This window comes from Staurois parvus, unplaced genomic scaffold (genome assembly GCF_062004578.1).
Source record: "Staurois parvus isolate SC_StPar_1 unplaced genomic scaffold, SC_StPar_1.0 ptg000133l, whole genome shotgun sequence".
NCBI classification, from domain to species: Eukaryota; Metazoa; Chordata; class Amphibia; order Anura; family Ranidae; genus Staurois; species Staurois parvus.
The window spans coordinates 14,014,792-14,021,606 of NW_028317929.1; positions in this window are offsets into that span (position 1 = coordinate 14,014,792).

Consider the following 6,815-nt stretch of genomic DNA (forward strand, 5'->3'; position numbering starts at 1 on the left):
AAATTCATTTCCTAGCAAAAAATACTAATTTTTTTCATGTGAACAAAAAGTGTCAGAAAAGGCTTGGTCTTCAGGTGGTTAGAAGAGTGAATGATGTGTGGCATAAACGTCTAATGCTGGGCATAAAGTGCCCCCACTCACCAAAACGACCGCTTTTTGGAAAGTAGATACCCCAAACTATTTTCTGATAGGCATATTGAATCAATAGAGGAATTTATTTTTTTTACCACAAGTTTTTGGAAATTATTTTTTTTTACACAAAATTGTTACTTAAACAATTTATTGCTCACACATTCCATGGGTATATGTGGAATTACTCCCCAAAATACATTCTGCTACTTCTCCTGAGTATGGGGGTACCACATGTGAGAGATGTTTTGGCAGTCTAGCCAAGTACAGGACCCCAAAATCCAATAAGCACCTTCAGGCTTTTAAAGGGCTTTATTTCCTCATTACACTTCCTGACTACCTATCACAGTTTCGGAGGCCCTGAAATGCCAGGATAGCACCAAACCCCCCCAAATGGTCACTTTTTGGAAAGTAGACACCCCAAGGAATTTGATAAGAAGCATGGTGAGTATTTTGCAGATCTCGTTTGTTGCCAAAAGTTTTTGCAAAATGAAGAAAAAAAACAAAAACATATTTTTTCTTTTCTTTCTTTATATTTCAAAACCTTGTGAGAAAAAATGAGTAATGATTTTTTAAAACTTCAGCTAAACCTGATGTGTTAGTTATCATATGTGGTGCCTAGCAGGCAGAGCTAGCCCATGGCATATTATATGTCTTGCATATTCTAACACGGAAATCTCCCTGCTCTTATCCCTAACTTCCATCTATCTTAAAGTTTTGGCAATTAATATTTCACACCCTTTCCAATTTCTAGCACCTCCTATTGCATCCTCAATAATATAAAATACATAAAGAATCCAACATAAAAGTGAAAACCACAGCCAAAGAGGACATGCAGACACAGAAACTCAAGTGCAGAGATGTCGCCAAAAAAGTCCCTGAGAGATGTAAGAAATTGTTGGCGATGTAACCCTCCAAAATATACAAACAAATTGAAACACCAGGTTCAGATGGACTGACCCTTTAAAGAGAGCGTAGAGTTTTTTTTTCACATTTTTTTAATTACGTTTAGGGCTAGTAAATTGTACTAGCCCTGTTGTTGTTTGGGTTTGTCTGAATTCTGCCCACCTTCAGGAAACTATGAGAGCCTTCCAGAACATGGGTTTGGGCTAGGCAAATGAACAGCATGAATTTGGAAACAGCCCTAGCCAATTGCAGGGGAGGGTGACTCCATTGCATGCTGGGAGTGGTATTTATGTTTTGTAAGCACAAGGGTTCAGCGTCTTTCCCTGGAGTGGATTGCACCAAGACAGACTGGAGGCAGGCTGCCTCACCTGGCACTTGCTTCCTTGTGGCCTGAGGTGGGTGACTGGAGGGCCTGAAGTTAGAGAGAGTGACCCTGGTTCTTCAGTAAGCTGACTGAGGGGAGCTGTCTGCCAAAGATCTGTCTGGTATCACTGGAGAGAGTCTTGGAAGTTTGTAAGGAGGTTGCCATTCTGTTCTTGGGCTTGTGAGTACAGACACTGAAAGATCTTGGAGACTCTGTGTGCTTTGCTACCCCTCTGGTGCTTGAGAGTCAGTGTGGGTCTGAGAAAAGGGAACACTGGGCTATTGGTCTGAAGAGCTTATCCAACTGTTGCTACTGCAAAGGACTCTGCTCAGTTCTATTACTCCTGGACTGCCACAATCTGCCGTAACAGGCCTGTACCTGAGGACCTCAGCCCTGCAAATTCTACTACTGCTAAAGGGTCTTGGCTCACTACTAAACTACTTGTTGCTACATGTTAAAGAGAAGTCTGCTATCTGCTTTCAACCAGGACTATCTTAGTTGATCACTCTATAGTGATCAACTAAGAGATACGTTCAGATGTCCTCAGTGTGAATAGTTCTAATTTTGGAGTATCCTACTACAATTTCCCATCCCTATCCCCAGTTCTACAATAAAACTCCAAAAATAAACATCCCCTAGACTGGTCATTGAAGACAATGAGTCAGAGTGTGTGTGCCTGTCTGCGGGGTGAAGCAAGGGGAAGCCAGGGCAAAAATACAAGCGGCCCTCACAAAGGTAGCACTACATATAAAATATTATATATGAATATTTGACCCTTAAAACCACTTTGCTAAAGTAAAAGTCTGACAACAGAGTTCAATAGCCAAAGGTCAGTGTAATATTAGTATAATATTGGAGGAGCAACTGATCTCCTCCCTGCTTTGCACAGATCTGCACACATTTTAATTATTGATAGACTGTCTACATGGAAAGAGCTATTGCTGTGCTATCTGTCTAACAAAAACCTTAGTACACTGCAAAACAAGTAGCATGCGTTCCCCAATATTGCATAATTCAATCTATAACAGTGCCACGCTTTTCTCTCTATGCAACAAATAACTAAACTCAAATGTGATATTACGTGCTCAAAAAACCATAAAATAATAAACAAATAAATTTGTATATAATCCACCTATAAAAATAATAAATAACAAGTCCCAACAAACTAATAAATCCTTCTTTCTATTTCTTCAATAAGTGCACTCAATCACAGTGGATATACTTCTATTCAACATCATTCAATGCCTTCTTATTTAAACAGCTGTGCACCTCAACCAACACCCCAGATGTGCCCTCACCTAGAGCTTTTGACCTCACATAAAAATGTTTGGTTAAACAGCACTTGCATCCCTTTTATTGGACTTAATAATGGAGCCTCTTAGGTTGGAATCCTCTCTCAAAGGTAGATAACCTCCTCCATGTAGATCCTTCTCCTCCTTACTCCTCCTCATGAAAATGAATAGGCAAGAAATAGTGCTTTAAAATGGTCCTTACAAAATGGCTTTATTATTAAATAAAACTTAAAATCAGCCGCTCTCTTATTGCAGGTGTTAAATCATACCAAATATAGCCAGCATAACAATATACAATCGGTACTGTATGGATCTCACAGTGTTCTAGTAAGTATACAGTGGGGATCGAAAGTTTGGGCACCCCAGCTAAAAATGTGTATTAATGTGCATAAAGAAGCCAAGGAAAAATGGAAAAATGGCGTCTGCAAAAGTTTGGGCACCCTGCAGAATTTATAGCATGCACTGCCCCTTTGCCAAGCTGAGACCTGCCAGTGTCATGGATTGTTCTCAATCATCATCTGAGAAGACCAGGTGATGTCAATCTCAAAGGTTTTAAATGCCCAGACTCATCTGACCTTGCCCCAACAATCAGCACCATGGGTTCTTCTAAGCAGTTGTCTAGAAAACTGAAACTGAAAATAGTTGACGCAGACAAAAATGGAGAAGGCTATAAGAAGATAGCAAAGCGTTTTCAGATGTCAATATCCTCTGTTCGGAATGTAATTAAGAAATGGCAGTCATCAGGAACAGTGGAAGTTAAAGCAAGATCTAGAAGACCAAGAAAAATATCAGACAGAACAGCTCGCAGGATTGTGAGAAAAACAATTCAAAACCCACATTTGACTGCACGATCCCTCCAGAAAGATCTGGAAGACACTGGAGTTGTGGTACACTATTCCACTATAAAGAGATACTTGTACAAATATGGTCTTCATGGAAGAGTCATCAGAAGAAAACCTCTTCTACGCCCTCACCACAAAAATCATCGTTTGAACTTTGCAAATGAACATATAGACAAGCCTGATGCATTTTGGAAACAAGTTCTGTGGACTGATGAGATTAAAATTGAACTTTTTGACCGGAATGAGCAAAGGTACGTTTGGAGAAGAAGGGGCACAGAATTGAATGAAAAGAACCTCTGTCCAACTGTTAAGCATGGGGTTGGATCAATCATGCTTTGGAGTTGTGTTGCAGCCAGTGGCACAAGAAACATCTCACGAGTAGAAGGAAAAATGGATTCAATAAAATTTCAGCAAATTTTGGATGGTAACTTGATGCCATCTGTGAAAAAGCTGAAGTTAAAGAGAGGATGGCTTCTACAAATGGATAATGATCCTAAACACACCTCGAAATCCACGGGGGATTACATCAAGAGGCGTAAACTGAAGGTTTTGCCATGGCCTTCACAATCTCCTGACCTCAACATAATTGGAAATCTATGGATAGACCTTAAAAGAGCAGTGCGTGACAGACAGCCCAGAAATCTCAAAGAACTGGAAGACTTTTGTAAGGAAGAATGGGCAAACAAGAATTGAAAGACTCTTGGCTGGCTACAAAAAGCGTTTACAAGCTGTGATACTTGCCAAAGGGGGCAGTACAAGATATTAACTCTGCAGGGTGCCCAAACTTTTGCAGACGCCATTTTTTTGTTTTCTGTTGTTTTGAAAGTGTAAATGATGGAAATAAAATCTAACTTTTGTTGACATATTATAAGAATGTCTAATCTGTAATTTGATGCCTTTTGGAGATTTTCCCTCTTTCCTTAGCTTCTTTATGCACATTAATACAAATTTTTAGCTGGGGTGCCCAAACTTTCGATCCCCAGTGTAGGTATAGGCAGCTTTTCATTTAAATTGTTGCATTAGAATTTTTATCATTTATTAGGAGCTGCTTGCAGGATTTTATTTTTTACCCCAATATTTCATGCTTAACGTTAACGCAAAATAACGTTTTTTAATATATAGAGAGAAATAAAGATTTAAAACATTTAAAATAAAAACTGCCTGAAAATTGTTGTAATTTCCCCTTACAAAGCACCTTATTTTTATCTGCATAGAGTTAGTCTTTAAAAAGACTGTAGATTGAATGTAAGTGAGAGATTCTGAAGGCCTTTGTAGACTGTGTATCACACCATCTTGTATGTATGACCTTGTATAGCCCCTGTGCATATATATAGAACTGTGTTTTCTGAGCTGTTTAAATGTTTTTGGTATGTTCTTCCACGTTCTTTTATTTTCATAATTTCTTCCACATAAATATTTTAAATGGCAAAACGATCCAGTAATTTTCCAGAACTTTACTAAGACAATCTGGTTTTAATTTTTCCCTGTGACATTATGCTTCTTTCATGAAAAAGGGAAACAATACATTTTATTAAAGAAAGGTCACCTAATAAACCAACATTTATTTTAGCCACTCAAATAAAAGTTTATCTTTATAGCTAGGCATAAATACATTTCCTGAACATTGTTTCAGTGAATTATACCAGTGAATGGTAAAACAAAGTCTTTGAAAGAAAGTTTTTGAAAATATATAGGTCCTTTTCGAGTAAAGTTACACTCTACATGCTACCTACCAGTGAGGTTGACTAGTGTTAACATCCATTATAGAAAAAAACTCAACTCTTCAGGGAAGCCTATTCCGCCTCCACCTTAGAACTGTACTTCTATCTTCCTCATCAACTCATCTTCACAGTTATTTCCTTTGGTACCGCTTGTCAATTCCTGTTAGATTGTGACCTCCTACAAGCAGGGGCAGCATAGTGGCTAAATTGTTAGCACTTCCACCTGGCAGTACTAGGGTCGTTGGTTCGAATCCCAACCACGGCACCACCTGCCTGGAGTTTGCATGTTCTCTTGGGCCTGCGTGGGTTTCATCCGGGTACTCCGGTTTCCTCCAACACTCCAAAGATATGCTGGTAGGTTAATTGGATCCTGTCTAAATTGTCCCTAGTATGTGTATGGATGTAAGTTAGGGACCTTAGATTGTATGCCCCTTGAGGGTTAGGGACTGATGTGAATGTACAATATATATGTAAAAGCGCTGCGTAAATTGACAGCGCTATATCAGTAACTGAAACAAATAAATAAGCAGGACCTTCTAAATCCTCTTAAATTGAGTTGTATTGCAAATGTATTGTCTGTTTGTTTTGTAAAGCACTGCTCACACTGTTGGCGCTCTATACATTCTGTAATATAACAATACAAATAATGCAGAACTCACACCCAAAGGGGCTGCTGGAAACAGACAGAATCTCTTTAAGTGGTACAGAGGCCACCAGTTACCACAGCACACTGACAATTAAAACTCAGCCTAGGGGATGTCTTTTTGGGATTTATTGCAGAAAAACTTTAACAGGAGAGGGGTTTAAGATCACAGGATGTTCCAAACAATCAGCAGCAGCAGCAAAAGTATAAGCTTCTCTCTAGTCTCTCAGTAGCAACTTCTCTGGAAGTAGCTGGGGGTGGTTGGCACATCTGAGGCTACACAGCTGTAGACCATAGAGCAGCCATTAGTGACTAGTTCCCTTTCATTTCTACAGAATTATCAATCCCCTTTACTCATGGTGTCCCAGGAGCTGTCTGCCACCCAGTATCTATGGTTATATTCTTAATGAGGGAAATGACAACGTCCTCTGTCAGAGCTGAGCTCTGGAACAGTATCATTCAGCTGGTATCCCCTTTTTTAGCTGCACTCCTCAGGCCCTTACCACAGCAAATGCTGAAGAACTAGTGGTAGTCTTTTGCCTTAGAGATACCCCTCCTAGGGGCAGCAGCCCCAGGAGTACTTGAACCCTCCCTGACGAGGAAAAAATCTTCTCAGGCCTCCTGTCTATGTATAAAATCCCCAGCCTTCCAGGGATTGGGCAGGGCATCATAAATATTCAGCTGATCATTTGAATCTCCCTCCCTGTGATCTGGAAGATTTTTCCAGAGGCAGGAGGAAGCAATTAAACTCTCAGCTCAAGAACCCTGAGCAGACCAAAAGCTTCAACAACCACTCCACTTACTACAATAGAGCCAAAAACTAAATTTACTCAGCAGCCTTACTAAATTTACCTTACAGCCTAACTGGGAGGGCGCTACAATATTAATCAATAATAATACATCTGCAGGAACATTTAC